The sequence below is a fragment of the Suricata suricatta genome, chromosome 5, assembly GCF_006229205.1.
Source record: "Suricata suricatta isolate VVHF042 chromosome 5, meerkat_22Aug2017_6uvM2_HiC, whole genome shotgun sequence".
Lineage (NCBI taxonomy): Eukaryota > Metazoa > Chordata > Mammalia > Carnivora > Herpestidae > Suricata > Suricata suricatta.
The window spans coordinates 79,912,242-79,932,096 of NC_043704.1; the positions used below are offsets into that span (position 1 = coordinate 79,912,242).

A 19,855-nucleotide genomic window follows, 5' to 3' on the forward strand; every position below is an offset into this window, starting at 1 on the left:
CTTGCCCACAATCATCCTATTGTTAAGAGGCAGAAAGTCAGGATCTCAACTTAGATTGGACTCAAGGCCCAGAGGCCAGGAAAGCCCTGGGTGCCACCTCCTGTGCGGGCAGGATGAGGAGGAAGCCTGAGGTGAGGAAGACGCTCAGACGAGGCCCAGTCTGGAAGGGTGGTGCGAAATTTCACGGGAACCCAGCTTTGCAGCCAGACGAATCTAGACTTGGATCCCTGCTTCACACTCATAGCTGAGATTCTAGGCAAATGCGATATGAGCTCTCAGGGTCTCAGTTTCCTCTTTTGCAAAATGTGTGCAGAACCATTTATGTGACGGGACTGTTGTAAGGGTTAGAAGTAAGGACCATGCAGGGCCTGGCATGTGGCGGGTGCTTTATACGTGGCTTTCTTGGACCTGGCAGGAGAAAGGGAGAAGGTGGGTGGGCAGGAGGCTGGAGGCTGGCTTAGCTGCTGTGGGTGGGGGAAGTCCACATTTCAGAGAGGAGATGAATTTTCTGGGAGTGTCATGAGTCAATATTTCTCTTTGGCTAAACACAGGACCTTGACGTTCGTCTCAACAAACCCCATGTCTGCTGCTTTCAGTGTTAACTCTTTCCAACACTGCTCCATTGCCACGAGAATCAGAATTCGGGACCCTCAGTGAAGTGAGGTCCCAGGGGATGGCCCAGGGAAGGCTGGACTTCTGGAAAAGTCCGAAACCAGGTCTCAGTCAAGAGGTCCCTAGCTGTCTACCCAAATCACCGTGTGTCCTTGCAAGTCACTTATCCTCTGGAGCCTCTGTTTCCTCGCAGGAAAAGAGGCTTCCAAGCTATACACATGAAACCATTGTCATTTTAAATTTCTCCAAGACAGAGGTGTAACAAAGCGATGGAGATAGAGCTTGTGGGTAAAGTACCTTCCCAATTCAGAAAGAAAAAAGAAACCCCGTTGAAGCAACACCTACTTCAGACATTACAGATTTCTTCTATTAAAGCATCATTCTTATGAATTGAGGTGACTTGTGTTAGAAGACTCAGGTCACTGTGATTAGCACCATGAAAGCATAAAGCTATTCAGGAGAGGGCTCTGTTCTCAACTCCAAAGAGCCAAGGGAGGGCTCACAGCCTGAAGCAGGAAAAGCCAGTGCACCCAAATTCTCACAAGAAAGCCCACGGTCTTTTTCTGGATTTTCCCTCAAGTTAGAAAATAGTCCAAACTCACTCTCCTCCCCAGCCCCACCTTTAGGTCTCTTGCAACCACAACATTACCTGAGAAGAAAACAGGAAGTCAGTGATGTGGTCCCAGAGCGAAAATGGGGTAGGCAGAGGTCTGGGGACCGAATCTTGATTTCTCTGCCCAGTCAACGGCACCCGCACTTTGGGCTGAATGTTGTACGTTTTCTCGCCTTCCTGCTTGGTGTTGAAAGAACCTCAAGGGTACTCGCCACCCCTACCTCCCACCAATTAAAAGCAGTAAAAAGAGAAAAAAATACTTTGGATTCTCTCCTGGGCTGTGAACAGGTTATTTAGAGCCACAGCCCTCTTTTTAAAAAGATACTTATTTTGAGAGAGAGAGAGAGAGAGAGAGACAGAAAGAGACAGAGTGTGAGCTGGGGAAGGGGCAGAGAGAGAAGGAAACACAGAATCCAAAGCAAGCTCCAGCTGTCAGCACAGAGCCCAATGAGGGGCTCAAACTCACAAGCCATGAGATCATGATCTGAGCCGAAGTTGGATGCTCAACCAACTGAGCCACCCAGGAGCCCCTGTATCCTGGACTTTTGAAATATATTATGATACTCTGGATCCTGCTAATATTCTCTAGGGGAAAAATGTTGATATTTTTGTTTATTTATTTAACAGACCAGGAACCCACTTAGGTTCAGACTAAAAGTTCTGTCTCCTCTTTTGTGACTGACAGCCTCAATGCCTGGCTGGTTCTCAAAGCCTTCACTAGGCTAACTGGGTCTGCCTGTTACAGAGGCCACTCTCGGTTTACCTGGGACCTGGGTGGTGTTAATGTTATAGTCAAGTTCTCAAAACCTTTGCTGTGCCTCTTTGGGTCTATTCCATGCATACACACCTTGAAGCATACCTATGACCTAGATCAGTCCACGCAGAGTGAGTGGGGCCCTTTTAACAGCTCTCTCTTCTCAGGGATTTCCTCATTCCCTCTGGCAGCTCCACTGCTGGGCTCCTCTGGCTGAAAAGATGGGCCTATCTCCGCTTCCCACACCATCGTGTAATTCCATGTGACAGACGCCAAGATGGGTCATCATCCAAGTTTCGGGTCCCAGTGTCCTACATTTGCCTCTCAGGACTCTTGGGATTCTCATCTCATTGATTTTGCATTCTGTCCAGTTTTTAGTTGTAAACAGAGGGAGGTTATAGTTGGATTCCTTCATCTTGGCTGCTCTTTCTTCTCAGCAATTTTAACTTCTCGAAATTCCACCTCATTTCTCAAAGCTCCATTAAAATACTACTTCCTAGGACCCCTAGGTGGCTCAGTTGGTTAAGTGACTACTGATATCAGGTCAGTTCAAGATCTCGCGGTCATGAGATTGAGTCCTGTCAGGCTCCACACTGAGCGTGAAGCCTGCTTAGGATTCTCTCTCCTTCTGTCCCTCCCATGTGTACACACATTCTCTTGCTCTCGCACACTCTGTCTCTTAACCAAACAAATCAACAACTGCACTTCCTTCCAAGAAGCCATCCTTCTTTTCCCAGCTAGAAAAACTTTCTTCTTCTTCTATATCAGGGAAGATTCAGATCTGGCAATATTGAAACTCAAAGTCGAATCTTTCCATAATTATCTTTGTCCAAAGGTCTAGGTTCAAGGACATGGTTGGAATGAAATCAAACCCAACCAAGAAGCATCACGGTAGTTAGAACAGATTTTGCCTAAAACCCAGCTTTGCTAATTGCTGGATGTGTGACTTCAGGTGGGTCACTTACTTCCATGTACCTCAGTTTCCTCATTTATAAAATGGAAATAATAATACCACAGATCATTGTGGTGGAGATTAAATGAGTTAATCATTATAAAGCACCTAGAACAATGCCATGTTGTAGGTGTAAGAGATTAGATCGCTCACAGGCAACCACAACTTTGCTCTGCAGATGAGGAAACCCTACAGAGGGAAAAAGAAAGAACAGATGGAATGAGCTCAATCTCCACCTTTTACTATGCCCTGAAAGGGACTATCGTTGTTATTTTGACAAATACTTAAAGGACCACAATTTGTATGTCTGCGTGGACCCTCTGAGAAGCCACATGGCAGAATGGAAGGGTCATTGCATACAGTGGGTTAGGAGATCTGGCTTCCACAACTGGGTCTCCTCCGGCCTGGTGTTCCTGTTCTAAATCATGACTCCACAGGGTAAACTGGCCTGCCTGCATGCTACTGACAGAGTGAACCTCTGAGAACAGCAAACGGAATGGGTCATTTCTCAGTTTACCTTCCAATGCCTTCCTGATACACACATGAAGAAATCCAAAAATTTTTAGGCTATTCCATTATTTTTGCTGTTGTTTTTGCTGTAACCTCATCTTCTGCCACTCCCTCACGGCCCTCACATTCCAGCTGCACTGAGCTAACTACAGTTCACACATCCCACCTCGTTATTTCCCAACGGCACCACAGCCCTCCTCCCGGAGCTCAAACACCTCTCCCTGCCCTACCATCAAATGTGTAAATGCCTCCCCTTCCAGGCAAACCCTCCAAGGACTTCTGGGAGGCCTTCCCAGGCTCCTCAGGACCCATTTGGTTTCGTCCTCACTTCCTCCCTTGTTCTCAGAGTTCTCTGTACACCCCCTGGTAGCACTTCCTGGTAGATGGTAATCACTTATTTCATAGGTTCCTCTCCCCCTCACTCCACCGGTGTTTTTCTAAATATGTATCTTATGTTGGTTGGTCTCAAAATCAATGCAGAGCATGACTACCTCCAGCTCTTTAAAAACAGAATAAACTCTGGAGGGAGGGCAGAGGAAGGGAGCAAGGGAAAGAGAAAGTAAGTTGTTTCTCTGGAGAACTCTAACACATGGATGTGCAGCTCCGATGCATTCTTGGCCCAAATTCTCACTGTTACTCTTTCACCATGGATGAGCTAACTGTAAAATTTTTAAGGAAATACCAAGGCCCTAGAAGAGCAAAAGCAACCTTAAAAGAACAAAGTTAAAGGGCTTGCATTAGCAAATGTGCTATAAAACCACAGAATAGAGACAACTATGTTGTTGGTGTTACGACAGACAGCTAGGTCAAGGGGAAAAAACCAAAATCCCTAGAGAGCCCACACATACACAGTAACAGTTTTTTACAGTGGTACCAACGGAATTCAATGGAGACAGGAAAATCTTCTTAATAAATTATTTTGAAAGAGCTAGATATCCATGTAGGGGGAAATGACTTTTGACCTCTCCTCCACTTTATCCATACAATTAATTTTGGACGGATCATAGAGCTAGATGTGAGAGTTCAAACAAAAACACTTTTAAAAGGCATTACACGGGAGTTTCTTCAGGAACTTGGAGCAGACGAAGATGTCTTAGGAAACAAAAGGTACTAATCACAAAAGGAAAAATAACCATGTAAGTCATTTGAAGTCCAATTGATTTGAAAGTGGCCCTGATAATCTCAGTTCTTAATGGGAGAAAAACTGAAGATCAAGGCCCAGAAACAACCATCTCAGGACAACATGTACCCAAGATGTTCCAGGGCCCCACACAAGGGCACCTGCCTCATATTTCACCAATGTGAAGGCCCAGAGTTAAGAAGCGTTTAAGAGAACAAGATAAGGTCTTTGTCACTGGATGATCAGAGAATCCCTGGGAGATAAGATTAGTAGCTCACTCAGCACATACAGTGCTACTAAACTATGTAATTCTGACCTGCAGTCCAAAGTAACGCAGGCAAAGAAGAGAGCAGGTTGGGTTAGGGCGAACACGTTGAGGCTATGAAACAGAAGGGAAGTGAGAAAGCATCTGATTGCATCCCCTCAACACCCCATTTTTATAGATGAGAAAACAGGCCACCGGCATAGAGAAGGCCATGTCACTGGTTTGCGACAGAGCCAGACAGGCACTCTGATTTTTTGGCTCCCTCTTAAATTTTCCTCCTATCACTGTGTCATGCTGCTGACTCCACAGACAATGTCAGGGATTCACACTGGCCCTTCAACATATTTGAGACAATACCTGTGAAGTTCCCATACACTGTCCAGCATACAGTAGAGACTACGACTGTTAAGCTAGGTTGGATTTCCCCGATGAGCAGCAACAAAGCAGAAGCCCCCCAGCCAGCATTTCTATAGCAAAGCTCATTTCACAGCAAGATCATCCCTACACCTGGCCAGCACCCCATTTCGCCAGTTCCCACCATTCAGGGAAAGCCAGAGGAGCTCACTCTGGCTCTTCTCTAATTCCCAAGCCATGAGGATTGAAGAAGGAGACACTCATCCTTTCTGTGATGTGCCCAGAGTCCAGATTTTGCCCAAGAAACAGGAAGGCTTGCAAAGTGGACACGAACACACCTCAGAACTATCCTCACCCGAAATCCTTGGCAAAGGTAGATGGCACAGATGGGAAATGGGGAGATGTTGAAAGAAAGAGGCTGCTGAGGGACAAGAAACAGCTGGGATGAAGGACCACCAGTGCCTGACAAGGTACAAGGCCGTATAAGCAAAGGGAATCCCTATGTGTTTCCAAACAAACGACTCCATTCATTCATTTGTTCCCTGCCCAGGCAGAAAATGGCACTTACCTTCCACTTGCCTCACTCTGCAAACCCACACATCGTTATCATACACACACCTTCTAGCATCACAGGCAGATTTTAGCAAGCTCAACCACTGAGTCAACAAATACGTCTGGAGTGCTATGCTGTCCAGGCCCAGTGCTGGGTAATAAGGTTACATGGATGACAAAGGCAGGTCTCTAACTCAGGAGGGAGGAAGACAGGTGAGAGAGAATCCCAGGTGCCCAGTTTGCTACCAAGAGGAGAGTCTAGTCAACAAGTCCGATGGTTCAGGGAGGCTACCTGGGGGAAACATCTCCAACAGGAAGACAGGGCAGATAGGAGCAGGGGGTGGGTGGGCTGTGCTCAGTGACATCAGTGGTGTTCCAAGAGTGAAGTACATACAAGCGTTTCGCATATTTTTACCTTTGTTAAATTTAGGAGAACTCTGAGTATCACACCCAATGCTGGTGATTTAGGGGCAAGAATGGTGAACTTACACATCACTTGTTACTGAGAAATTAGAATTGTATGCTGTCCATGTTGTATGTCAATTCTGTCTTAGGAAAACTGGCAGAGAAAAAAAAACCAGAAACAACACCTTGAGAAAACGGAAACAATATTTCCAGAACCACCGACATATGTTTAAATGTTTGTAGCTTTCAGGCCTAAAATTCAAAGGCTGGGGTATTTATTATAAAGAAATAGTTTTAAAGTTATAATTATACATTATTTATAAATCCAATTGTACTTCATTATATTACATTTAAATGTAATTAAATTACACTTAAACATAATTAACTTATAAACATATTCATAAATCTCAGTGGTCTAATTTTATAATCTAATTAGAAAAGAGACGTATACATGAAGTTGCAGGCTGGAGCATTACATATGTCAATTTTGAAACAATCCAGATACCCAGCCACAGAAACAAGCAAATTATATATAGAGTTCAGTGTTATCCTCTGAGGCCATTAACATACCACATATACTATAAAGATAGAAAAATGTTTACAGGACAGAGAGAAACAAACTCTATCCACAGTAAAATTATAATTATAGTAAAAACCTTTTCTTTTTCTGCAAATGGACGATGACTGTGAGAGAACACCGTATGATGAACGTTAATGTGTCAGAACGCCGGGAATTAAAAAGTGTATCTTTACTACTCATGTAATGTTTGTGTATAAAACACACTTAAAACCTGCTCAGTTGCCCACAGGCAGGCACATGGCCCTCCTAATCCCGATTCTCCTCCATCAGGATATTTTCTTCTTACAGGAAAGGGATAAAACTCAGATAAAACACAGATCTCCCGCCTTAGCACAGGGAGGGCAAATACATTGAACTTGGCGCTTCATAACCTGGCCTTGGCTGAGCGCTCTCTGCGTGTTAGAACCCGAATCTTCACATAACTTCTAAAAAGAAAGTATTGTCCTTGTCCGTGTGAGACACGCTCACCACCTAGTGAAAGGATTCCCTAACTCCCGCTCTTGGATTTGAAGACAACAGCTCCCTTTTCTCGCCTGGGACCCCTCGGCTACCTCCTTATTATTAGAAGCAAGTCTGACAATGGTTTGGAAATTACCTACACCTGCTCTGCCCCTGCCCCCATCCCCCCGCCCACTGCACCCAATAACCTCAACACCAGCCGCAAATCAAACCGTCAGAGGTAACATCACAACATCAGGGCCACTGCTCCTATCCACCTATTCAATTCCACCATCCTTCCAGGCTCAGATCAAGCATAAAGAAGAGGAGGGACGGGCCTGGGGCACAACCCAGCTGTCACGTTCCAACTGTGCGGACCCCCCCTGCAAGTTATATAACCCCTCTGGGCTCCCATTTCCTCAGCCCTTAGGTGGTACTGTAACAAATGCTTCATGTGACTGTTGAAACACACGAAATACAAAACACAGCTGCGCCCAGTACAGTGAGCCACTAGCCACATGTGGCTCTGGAACCTTAGCAGGTGTGACTAATCCACACAGAACTGTGTTGTAATTGTAAACTATATACCAGGGTTCGAAGATTTCCTATGGAAGAAAAGAACGTAAGAATGTTGGAGGAATAACTTTTATGATTACATAATAAAGTAAATACTATTTATATTTTGTTGGGTTAAGTTAAATATATTCAGTTAATTTCATCTTTTATTTTTACTTTTTTAATGTGACTACTATAAAATTTAAAATTCCATAAGTGGCCCACATTTGCCGCTTGCTTTCTGTTTCCACTGAACATGGTCACTGGTCGATGTTAGTCCTTTCTCTATGTTTCCCTCCCCATTCACTGGCCACTCAGAAGCTCATGCTCAGCATGGTCTAAAGTCTTTAATCGCATCTGTGGTGCCAGGTGTGTCCTTTCTCTGTCCCAGGCCCCACGTTACCAACGTGAGCCAGGTGACAAAAAGTAGACAGGAAACTAGCTGTTTAGAATCAGAAAACTGAGCTGCAGTCCTGGCTCTACTATTACTAGTTAAGTAGCGTTTAGCATGCCATTTCACTCAGCTGAGCCACAGTTCTGTCATGTACAAAACAGGGTTAATGATATGTCCATGGCATGAGACAATGCAGGTGAAGGTGCCTGATAAACTGTCAAGGACTGTGGAGGTCAGGATTAAGTAGTATAATTTGCACAGCGAAAAAGTGGCATGGTCCTGCCTGCCTCCTCTGATAGTCTCTGCCTTCCATTGTGTACTGTTAACTATTGTCCATGTCTCCTGTCTCTAACCCTAAGTCTCCCCCGAGAACATGTCTCCTCCTTCTCACAAGCCCCCAACAAAAGCAGAGTGCAACCCCCTCAAACCACCATACGAATGGCCTGTGCCCTGTGTACCAGGCATTAGACTTGGTGGTGGGGATGGCTTTGCAGGAAACCTGACAATGCAACACAGAACACGCTTGTCATGGAGAAATCAAGGGAGAATAATAAGTGTGCCAGGGACCAAGAGTAGGGTGTTCCTCACCTGGGAGAAGCAGAGAGTTGTGGTGGCAGGAGATACAGGAAATGGCCAACAGGAAGGACTCATTTTGACATGTGTAGAACAGAAGGGTATAAAAACATGAATGAGCATGGAATGCCATACCATTTCACCTAAAGTAAGCATTGGCATATGATGCCCAATGGGCCACCTAACAATAAATATGTATCTTATCATGAGAGGCTGCTGGTTAAGAGGCCCTTCCTGCAGACGGAGCACTGCCACCTTACGGACTTTGCTACTTCAGCCTCTCCCACCCTCACCCCAGAGATGTGTGCAATACGCTGTTAGGAGCTGAAGTACCACCTGTGGGGACGGCATAAACTTCAGCTTTGTACACAGAGGCTTATGAACGCAAAAGCCCCTGTCTCAAAACATCCTGTTCTATTTTTAGTCAGGAAATCACTCCTTACCAAGCGTGAAAAGCACAAACCTACACCACCATGTGGGTGGCAGGGTGGGCTTCTCCACGTCATAATGTTTCTTCCTAGTTCCTGAATAAGAGCCAGATTATTTTTAGTACAGCTAAGCTGCAAACTCTATGAAAACCACAATATTCTACATGCATGACCCAGTTAAAGCAAACACATAAGCTTCCGGGTTGAAGATCTAAGGCTGAAATTTCTGAAGCTGAACTCGTCCTTCAGACAGGTATTCAAATACTTAAAGAAGCAAAGAATCTCAAAAGATCATATTTTCATTTAAGAATGAAAAGACAAAAGAAGTGGTTGATTCTAAGAGGGGCAGTTGGACAATGAAAGTAGGTAAGTGCCATTCGAAGGTGGCCTTGGTAGCATCGTGTCTATCTCTGTGAGCCACACCTTACCAATGATTAGATACAAAATCAGTGCCTGGGCCCCAACTCCCCATCCTTCGGGAAACTACTGATGACAAGCATTTTAAGAATGTTAAAAGTCATATCAACCTATTGCAATGTATGGACTATATAACTAGATCCTGATTTGAATTAAAAAACTGTTTTTTAAAAGTAAGCTTTACTCCCAATGTGGGGCTCAAATCCACATTGAGATCAAGAGCCACATGTTCCACTAACTGCTCCAGCCAGGAGCCCCAAACAAACTGCTTTTAAAATCACACACACACATATCCACATGCACATATAACAATTGGTGATATTTGACAATTAACTTCCTATCTGATAGCATGAAGGAACTGTTCGTTATTTAAACATAATAGTATATTGTGGCTTTTATTTTTAAACAGTGCCTATCTTTTATTTTTTTTAAGAGTTTAGTTTTTTGGGGGGCGCCTGGATGGCTCAGTCGGCTAAGCGTCCGGCTTCGGCTCAGGTCACGACCTCAGAGTTTGTGGGTTTGAGCCCCGCAACGGGCTCTGTGCTGACAGCTCAGAGCCTGGAGCCTGCTTCAGATTCTGTGTCTCCCTCTCTCTCTGATTCTCCCCTGCTCACACTGTCTCTCTCTGTCTCTCAAAAATAAATAAAAAACATTAAAAAAAAAAAAGTTTAGTCTTTTTTAGTAATCTATCCAGCATGGGGCTTGAACTCATAACCCAAGATTAAGAGTCACATGCTCTACCGACTAAGCCAGCCAGGCACCCCTAAACAGTCCCTATCTTTCAAACATACACTGGAATATTTGTTTGTACAGACAAAAATGGAAAAACAAACAGCTGAATTAGAAGTCAGTTCAAATAAGATCAGATTTTGTATGGATAATCACGTGCAGTACATGAAAGTTAAATGAAAAGTCCTCCTCCGATAAATCACCCATAAAATAGAACACATAGTCTGTTTATACATCCCTGAATGCTCACACAGAAGTTCATCCAGTGAATCTAACACAGCTGGGTTAGCATCCTGCCCTAGAGCAGATTACAATTTTTTTCTCCGGGTAACAGAAGAAGTAACTAATTAGCTTGAGTTTAGTTTCATGTAGCATGAAAAAGACAAACTCTGGGATCACACCCTGCACAAAAATGTTCATCTTACCATGACTGAGGGAAACTCGGATTCATTGCTCTCAACCTGTTCTTGTGCAGGCCTTCAATTCATCTGCCTGAGTGGCTACCAGAACAGTGGACACTATTTCAATTATTCTCTTTCTTTTTGAATCTCTCCCTTTTTAAAAATGTGGATACAGGGGCACCTGGGTGGCTCAGTTGGTTAAACCTCCAAGTTCAGCTCAGGTCACGAGCTCACATTCGTGGGTTCGAGCCCTGCGTCAGGCTCTGTGCTGATGGCTCAGAGCCTAGAGCCTGCTTCTGAAGCTGTGTCTCCCTCTCTCTGCCCCTCCCCATCTCATGCTCTGTCTCTCTCTGTATCAAAACTAAATAAAACATTAAAAAATAAAAATGTGGGTACAGTTACATTGACAAGCCAGCCTGCATGCTCATATGTTGCTTCTGGTGTTACAGTTACTATTTAAGAAAAAAAGATAATCACATTTGAACATCTAGAAATATGTGGACAATAAGGAGCATGCAATGTTCAGGTGACAAAGATGATCCTTGGTGAGAACGCATCGCTGTGTTTTCCTATATGCAGCAACACGGCAAGTATAGAGCCGAGGTCTGATTATTGTTATTCTCATGTCAATATCATCATTGTACGTATCACTGAAGCCCTATTCTGTGATAGGTGCTTTCTGTTTTATCTTAAATCTTCTGAATAACTCTGTGGGTTATTTTACAGGTGAGGAAGCTGAAAATCAGAGTAAGTGAGTGATTTCCTAAAGGCCACACAGTTAGAGGCAAACATAACCAAGATTCAAGTCCTGCTCCCAAGCCTAGCCCTTCTAGCACAGTGCTACCCGGCACGCAGATGAGGCCTGAGCACAGTTATTTAACTGGACCCCTTTATTTTCTAAGACATTTTAAAAAGAACAAAAACAAAAACAGAACCCTATTGAGTTGTCAACTGAAAAGCAGAGAAAACCCCACTCTGTGATCTGTGGGATGACTTCTACATGTTTATGGCCCTGTTTAGTCTCACTTCCGGTTTCTTTGGGCGCCATTATGTCTGCCCTTGGATCCATCTGACACACTTAAGAGAACAAGAAGTGACTCTTTTGTTTGGAATGATAGAAATTCAGATGATCTCAGGATACTCCCATACACACCCCCAACCCCCGCAAAAAAAGATGTCCCTTATGATAATTTTTTTCTTTAAACTTTACATCCATTGGGTTGTCATGACAACTTAATAATTGAGTCAGAGTGGCCATTTATGAAAGTGAACTGACAAAGGACATGCTCTGTCCAAAGGCCAGCCAAGCAATGACTCAGGCACCCCACAGGAAGTTTGACCCTGAAATAGATCGCTTTATGAACTTGCTACTCCAATTCCTCAAGCAGGGGATTATCAAATGCCTGCAAAGGGAGGCACCCATGCCAGGCTCAGGGTAATGGGGCACAGAAACAGTGAAGTCAGAGTTTCAGCCCATAGGTAGCTCCAGGCATCATGGGGAGTGGGTGTGGGGTAAAACAGCCATCTGCTAGCACAGGAAACTCCTTTGCATCCCCAGGAGATTAAAGGGGATGGGCAGTTTGGGAGGGAGTCATAAAGGCTTTGTCTCACAAGTGCTGACTAGCAGTAGAACCATGTGACAGACAAAAATAGTGGACTGCAGGTTGTGGGTGCCTTAAGAGCATGTCTAATTTGCCTTTGAACTTAAACTATTCTCAGGGGCCACAACAGAAATCTGAAGGGTTCAGCTTGACCAACGAGGTTCCTGCCCTCAGAATTGATTTGGCCATATCAGGGGTCAACTGAGATGAGGGAGATGATAGAATGATACTCACAAGGCTTCTGAAAGGGTGGGGAGCACTGATATCCTAAAAGGCTCTGTTCTCAGGCGGGGAGGTAGCTGGGAATGGAATCTCCCTCTGGCTTCTGTTGTGAGCAGCAGACAAGGTCTGTGACTCAGTAAATTCATTTCTGCCCATAAGCTCAATGTCCCCCAACACTGGGAGCAGTGGAATCATGGGAGCAAAGGCAGCAAGATGAATACGGGTCATTACAGAAGGCACCAGGGTAGCTTGCATACCTTCCCAGTATGGGATGAGGCCATCAGGCAAGTAACCCATGCTCCCAAAGGACCCAGGTCACAAGAACACACATCTTCAGAGGTGAGACCTGGGGAGGCCAGAGAAGATAATCCTAGGTCTCTAGCAGGCCACCCAGGGAGGAGTTGCAGGTGTTCTTTGACTTAATGCGTGGTAAGGAACAGTGAGTCTGATGTAAAGAACATGTTTAATATGAAGCAATTTAGTAGAGGAATCAAAGTCTCTCTGACCCCAAGTCTGAGTTAGGAGCCCTCCCATTCTGTCCCACAGCACCCCTCTTATGATTTCTGTGCCCATCTGCTCTGCTAGAATTTGACTTTCCAGAACACAGAAACCACTTGAGACCTTTCTGAGGCCTAAGCACCTACCACACCACTAGGTCCAGACCAGAACCTAAGCAATGACCTCTGCATTCTCTGAATGCATAAACTCTCAAGAGAAAAATAAAGACCTGGCCCAAATGAAAGGCCAAATCAAAGCAAGTCAAGAAGAGGGCAACTGACTAGATCCTACCTGTCTCTCCCATATTATAAACTGTAAGTTTTTATGGAAAGGTCTAAGTCACATGAGGAAAAAAAAGAGAATTAGTCAGTTACCACGAGGTGCACAAGGTCGAAGGCTGTGGAGATTCATGCCAACACAGTTAAACCCTGAGCAGCTCTTTGCAGATGACCTAAAAGCAGGGGTGGAAAAGGAGGGGAGTCAGGCAACCATGACAGGCAGTGATGGAGAACTCACTGGGTCAAGGACACGAGCCAGCTGGTTGCAGATAAGGCCAGGACCCGGTTTGTATTATTAATTGGAATCTTTAGAGGAAATCAAGAAAGACTGAGCAGTGGGAAAGGAATGGTTTAAGAGAGAGGGACCTGGTTCTTCATTCCAGATGGCCTCTCACGGGGTAAATACAGGGGTCGATCCTGAGGCCTATCAATACATCACCTTAAATATCAACACCCCTGACTGAACATGAACTATGTGCCAGGTGCTTTCCTAGGCAGTTTCTTTCTCTCCAATTATAATAATGACTCTGCAAAGTAAATGCACATCACCTGCATTTAATAGATGAGCATCTTTACAGGAAGAGTTAAGCCCCTTGCCCAAGGTCACGCATGCAGGTAAACAAGGCTAGAATTCAACCCAACCCCAAACACAGAGGAAAGACCGCCCCTACAAATTAAGGGCAGGGAAGGGAAGGCTTCCTGTGAAGAAATAAGGCTGGACCTGGAAGGATGTGTAAGATGTGGACAGCTGGAACCGTGCTAGAAAAATATCCAGGAGGTCCGGAGGGTCCCTGAGATCCTGTGTCAGAGGATACTCAAATTCAAGTGCCTTGTAGTTATGCTGTTTTTCAAATAGCAAATGCTACCTGATGGGTACTTTAGGATTCTCATATTTTGTTCATCTCCTCCCCACACCTGTTACCTCCCACCTGCTGGTTCTAATTCTAGTCTCTAGAGGAAAATACACGTGTTCTTTTGCCCAGAGGGCCATCCTTCAGGACGATTACACTACCCTAAACCTTTTCTTCTTCAGGCTAAAGATTCTTCTTTGAATCATTCCTTCCATAACATGGCCTCTGAACCCCTAAGAGTTCTACTCACTCGACTCTGGGCCCGCTCTCATTTGTCCACATCACCCTGAATAGAACTAAACAGTTTCCAGATGTGGCCCAACTAGAAAAGAGGAGGAAACTGACTACACCTCTAGCATGCAAATATAAAGAGTTTCTGGTTAGTTTTTAGCGGTCTCATGTGAACGACTCTCTCGGTTGAGCGACCACTGAAATCAAGTTCATTAGCCTTTTTCCCAAGTCCTCTTCTCCAGCCACATGCCCAGTGGGCTGTCCTACTGTGCCACTGGCATTAGAAGCTCATGGTTTATCCTCCACTTCACCTGGTACATTCTTTCTTTCTACACTTAGCCCCTCTCCTAGCCTGTGAAGCTTATACAGAACCTTGACCCTGGCACATACCACATTTGCTAGCACAAATGATGGTTATACATTATCCATAAATCAGCAAGTCCTCCCGATGTATTCCTCTAAATCACGGGAATTCGGGCACTAGCCTCCCAACACAAATGCACTGTCTTCAGTGACAGTCACAGAAATGGTACATTTGAGCCAACAGAAACACTATCCAGGCCACATTTTCCATCATGTTCCTGAGAAAAGAAACCCCCAGGTATTGAAGATAGAAAGATGTTCAGTGTCTGATAAGAGTTCCAAGTTAACTATCATCATAACCAACACGTATTTTGATATGACATCACATGTCTGCCCCCGAGGGAATACTTGGGATCATCTTTAAAATGTAGGTCATGGGACCATACAAAGTCTCATGGTGCAGACACCACAAAGAGCAACTAAACTAGGATACAAGGGGCTGGGCTGGACTGCCAACTGGGAGACATATTATCTTTTGTAAAAAAGGTATTACAGATAGAGAGAAGCAATAGTGCTTTCCAATATGAGTCCCAAACTGAAAAGTCTCGAGTCACGGAACGCTATGCCTTCATGTCCCAGGGTGAGGAGAAACAGTGGGATAGATTTATATAATATATAAATATATATTATTTTTCCTTAAGTATCATAGTTTTCATGTACTGAGTATTGCCACATGTTATGCATTTTACATAGGACATTTCAGCTATTGCCTCATACTCAAGGTTTGTAACTATGCCTTTTAAAAATTTAAATTCTATTTCTCCCTCCCTTGGTTTTTCCCATTTTCTAGAAGACAATGTAGACCTACAATAGCACTTCAGCAAAATTATTTGCCAGTTTTCTCAGGACCCTGACAATTCATTCAGCCAACTAACCACCTCTTTGTTAAGTATTTCTCAGGATTTTCCTGAGAATAAGACACTGGGCTGGGCACTAGGGAGATTTCTTTTTTTATGTTCATTTATTTTTGAGAGAGACAGAGCGTGAGCAGGGGAGGAGCACAGAGAGAGGGAGACACAGAATCTGAATCAGGCTCCAAGCTCTGAGCTGTCAGCACAGAACCTGTCATGGGGCTTGAACTCACAAGCTGTGAAATCATGACCTGAGCTGAAGTTGGATGCTTAACCGACTGAGCCACCCAGGCGTCCCCAAGCAGCTACATTTCTTACATTGGTCTCACTTTAGCCAAAATTTTCAATTTTCTTTCCCCAGGGCGTATTCTATGCTCTCTCCCCTCTGTTGGCTGTGAGACCTCAGGTAGGTTATGGAAAATACTGATATAATGCCCATCACCTAATGAGGACGGATGTAACATGCACATGCGGCTAGCTTATTTCCAAGCACATAGAATACTTAATAAATACTAGGGATTTTTCTTTATTCTTTCCTATGCAGCAGGCCAGTCTGTCTCTTTTCAGAGAAGATGGGAGTAAAAGAGGAGTCAAACGATTCCATTCTCTCCAAGGACATCTCTGAACTTTATGTCATTTGCCACCACCAGGGAATTAAGCCTGCATGCTTTGCATATCACATTTTTAAAAGGAAAAAAAAAAGACTTTGGTTCTGGATATATTTCAAGTCATGGCTCCTTTTATATTTTTCCTTTCCCAACACTATTCTTTTTATAAAATCCAAAGGAAGCAAACTTAGATCATTGAAATCCAACTCCCAGAGAGTTGGTGTGAGATAAAGCTGGTTCAATGCCAGGCTCTGACCAACACTTCAGAGACCTTTCTGCCACCCTTGGCCAACTCTTTTCTTCTTCTGGTTTCCCAGGACTTATCTGAAAGTTTGTGTCCACCTCCCCCTGGCACTCAAATTCACATGTTGAAATCATAACCCCCAGAGATGAAGGTATTAGGACATGATTAGGTCATGAGGGTGGGACCTCCAGGAATGGGATTAGTGCTCTTAGAAAAGGGGCCCCACTGCCCCTTCCCATGAGGACAGAGTGAGAAGGCGCCAGCTACAGACCAGGAAATGAGCTCTCAATGGAATGTCACCATGTGGTGCCTTGACCTCAGACTTCCAGCCTCCAGAACTGTCAAAAATAATTTCTACCATTTAAGCCACACAATCTGGTCTTTTGTTATAGCAGTCTGAATGGGCGAAGACACCATCATGTCCCTCACATCCATGTGGAACGGTTTACTAACTTGTCACTCCAATGAGTCCTCTGGAGATATACCTCTTAAAAACATAACCACTATGCAGTAAAGGAAGCCAAAGTATAACCACATACAGTGCTCAAAGGGCTAAGGAATATATAGCTTAGGGGTGAGAAATGCCACTGACCCAGTCAGTGGGTCAGAAATCAGTATCTCTACATGAGACATCCTTGTTGTCCTGTTGCTGACTGATCACTAAGGTCTACAGTATTTCATATCGTATTCAATAAATATTGACTGTGGACCCACTATGTGCCAGGCACGGTACTAGGAAGCTGAATTGAGTGAGGACAAGACATAATTTGCACTCTGTTCCATGGGTTCCGTGAGCTTACCGTGGGTCACTTCCCCACTCACTCACCCATCCACACCCAAAAGGCTGTTTTTTATAGCTAAAAACAAATTTCTTCAAGCAAATCACTTCCTCAAGCAACCACCTCATCTCTCCTTCCTCCTAGCAAAGCTTCTCGTGTCACTTCCCCACTTACTTGTTCCTTAAATAATTGAACTCAGCCCATTCCACTGAAATTGCATTTTAAACTGTAAAATCTGAAGAGTCCTCTCCAGGACTTCCTTTGTGAGTTCTCCCCAGGTCTGCTTCTTCAAACTCTCTCCTTCTAAAGTTTAACGGGCATGCTCTCGGACTTCCCTCCTGCCTACCCATCTTAGCATCCTCTGGGGACTAGCTTTCAGACCAGCCCTAAAGTGCCCACAGCCCCCGGGGTCCAGCCTCAACGGGGGCTCCCTTAACACAAAAAGCCTGTCTCCATGTGTCCAGCCCCCTCTGGCATCTCCCCCAGATTTTAGACCACATCTTTTAAAAAATGTTTTTAAACCAAACATCTGCACAGAAACTTTGCACTCCACATTTACTCATTTTCCTGAATGCATGAGCCACCATGCACCTGGCAAGAATCTTAGTGCTTAGGATACAACAGTGAATAAACCAGATGAAGATCCCTGCCCTTAAAGGGCATAGTGAAACACAAAAGCCCCATAAGTGTAATAAATTATTTAGTATCTTAAAGGATACTAAGTGCTATGGGAAACAGAGCAGAATGTGGAAAGGGGAAGGATCAGAAGCGCTGGGTTGAGGCCAGTTTCCATTTTAAAAAGGTCAGAGTAGGCCTCATTGAGAAGGGAACATTCAAGCAAAGAAGTACAGGTAGTGAAGAATAAGCCACCGAAATATCTCAGGTGAGCACTGGCTGGGGTGCAAGGTGCAAGGGAAGGGGACGGAGGGAAGAGATCCAAAAGGAAGAGAGAGAACCAGGCGGGAGGTGGAAGAGATCAGGTAGCACCTTAAAGGTCATGGTAAGGACTTTGGTTGTCATTCTAAGTAAAAGTGAGAGCTGCCACAAGCGTTTGGCAAAAGGGCAACTTGATCTGACTCAGTGTTGCCAGGATTGCTCAGGCTGCGGTGTGTGAAGAGAAGGGTCAAGGTTAAAAGCAGGCAGACCACTGGGGAGCTCCCAGTGCGAGATGCCTATAGCTTAGAGAGGGAGGTTGCAGTGGAGGTGGGGAGAAGGAGTCTATTTCAGGTTGCCTCGAAACTCAAGTTTGATGGATTTGATGTGGGTGTGAGAGAAAGGTCAAGGGTGATTCCAAGGCTTGGGGCCCAGCAGCCAGAAGGATGGTACTGCTCTGAGGGAAGGGCAGACGTTCAGTTTGGGGTATCCTGAGTTTGAGGTCAGACCGTCAAGTGGAGTGTAAATAGGCAGGCCGACAAGAGATCAGAGGTCAAGAGAAAGGTCCAGGCTGGAGGTACAAATGGAAGGTTCTGGATCAGTTGGTCGAGCTGTTCTGTTGCAGCTGCATGGGTGTTTGCTCCCAAGCAAGAGTTCCTGGGTGTAAGCCTGACTCTAGCACTGTTCAGCTGTGTGATCTCAAACAAGCTACTCAACTGCTCTGAGTGTGTCTCCTCGCCTGTAAAGTGGAGAAAACAAAAGTACCTACCTCTTCGGGGGTTCATGGCGGGGGGCAGAGGGAGATGAGCAATTCGCGTTAACTACCCTGCACACAGAAATCAGCCTTCAATGTATGTTAGCAATTATAACCCTCTCCCTCCCTCTCTCCTTTCTTACCATCTTGCTAAGCCTGGTATCTTTGACCTTTCCTTCTTTCTTACCCCATATTCAACCCATTCCTCTCCCCAAGTGCTCCTGGACCACCTGTTTGTCCTGGCACCTCACCACCCCTAAGACGAGCCCTTAGCAAACCAAACTAAATAGGAAACAGAGTTCTATTTCTACTCTCAAAAAGGTTTTAAAAGATGAAAACCTTTTCACAGTAAGATATCCTTCCAATCAGTTCACGTCATAATACTCACCGCCACTATTTATTGGGGACCAACCATGAGCCACACCTAACAGGCAGGAAAGCACAATACTGTGTTTCCAGAACTTGCCAGACCCTAATACCACCCTCTGTGCCCCCAGCCCCACCTCCAAGTGAGCTGAATCAATAGATGATACAGAGCCCGGAACTGCTCCTTCGACAAAAGCCCCAGGGGATTCTCAGGCTCATGCAGATTGGGGACTGGTGGCGTAGGGGACCCAGCTGTGCCACTACTGTCGTTGACTCACTACAGGAGCTTGGGCAGCTTGCAGAAGCTCTCTGAACCCCAGTTAAGGATCTGTGATTTCAGAATGATAACAGCACGAACCTGTCCGAGGAGTGACTAGATGTCTCAGCCCACAGCCTCTCAGCAGTGATGCCATTCCTGGTCCTCATGACCCTACAAAACTGTAACCCGAATGGAGCTAGAGCACATTATGCTAAGTGAAAGAAGTCGGGAAGAGAAAGACAAATACCACATGAGTTCACCCATACGTGCAAGAGACAAAAAGAATGAACAAAGAAAAAAGAGACAAACCAAGAAACAGGCTCTTGACTGTAGAGAACTGAGGGTTTCCAGGGGGAGGTGGGGGGATAGGTGAAACACGGGAAGGGGATGAAGGCTACACTTGTCATGACGAGCACGGGTAATGA

At 44.9% G+C, this 19,855-nt stretch overlaps 1 protein-coding gene across 19 annotated transcripts in view; it reads right to left on the reverse strand.

The window, feature by feature from the left end:
* Positions 1–19,855, reverse strand: part of ST6GAL1 (ST6 beta-galactoside alpha-2,6-sialyltransferase 1) — a 119,735-nt gene that overhangs the window by 47,654 nt on the left and 52,226 nt on the right. Inside the window, exons 3-5 of one of the 19 annotated variants that reach the window (XM_029939664.1) lie at positions 19,530–19,609; positions 18,821–18,877; positions 6,222–6,291 (exon numbers count right to left, since the gene is read on the reverse strand). The exons of 12 other annotated variants lie outside the window; for them this stretch is intronic. The gene's annotated coding sequence lies outside the window, so the exon portion shown is untranslated. Of the gene's footprint in view, positions 1–6,221; positions 6,292–8,692; positions 8,771–18,820; positions 18,878–19,529; positions 19,642–19,855 lie in introns of those variants that run through there. 6 more of the 19 variants (XM_029939665.1, XM_029939668.1, XM_029939666.1 and 3 more) reach the window with 6 other exon arrangements.